Source organism: Meleagris gallopavo, unplaced genomic scaffold (genome assembly GCF_000146605.3).
Source record: "Meleagris gallopavo isolate NT-WF06-2002-E0010 breed Aviagen turkey brand Nicholas breeding stock unplaced genomic scaffold, Turkey_5.1 ChrUn_random_7180001965897, whole genome shotgun sequence".
NCBI lineage: Eukaryota > Metazoa > Chordata > Aves > Galliformes > Phasianidae > Meleagris > Meleagris gallopavo.
Window position 1 is genome coordinate 1 of NW_011225591.1, and position 516 is coordinate 516.

The window sequence follows — 516 nt, forward strand, 5'->3', positions numbered from 1 at the left end:
CCGGGATGTACGGGCATCAGTTCACCTTCTTCAGGTGCGCGCCCAGTTCCCGAGTGCTCTGCCCAACTCGGAGCCGCCGTCCCACGCCTGCGCCTTTTTGCAGCAACGACGCTCCGGGGGACGCGGACACGTCCCGGTTGTTGGCCGCTCTCCTGGCCGAGCCGGGCTTCGGTACCGCGTGCATGAAGGACGAGACGAAGGGGTGAGCGTGGAGCTGGGGGGCTCCGCTCCGCTTCGGTGCCGCGTTCTGACGGGGGGTCTCCCCTCCTTTGGTGCCTGCCGAGCAGGACGGGGCCGTGCCCACCTGCGTCCCACCCGACGGCTTCAGGCAGCCCCTCGGTTCCCTCGGCCTTGCTGGAAGCTCTGCGGCGTGGGAACTGGACACGAGCTGAGCCGTCCCCCTCCTGCCAGTGCAGCGGGCCGGGGCGCGCAGGATGCTGCCCGAGTGCCCCACGGCCGCCGGAGGGGCCTCCCCGACCACCCCCAGGTACCCCGCGGCTGCCGCTGAGGTCCAGG

General features: G+C 71.7%; 1 long non-coding RNA gene across 1 annotated transcript; it reads left to right on the top strand.

The window, feature by feature from the left end:
* LOC104917264 lies at positions 1-350 on the top strand. The gene is made up of 3 exons (XR_796814.2): positions 1-34; positions 104-202; positions 288-350. It is a non-coding gene; the product is annotated as an uncharacterized LOC104917264 (long non-coding RNA).
* Positions 351-516: the final 166 nt, after the last annotated feature.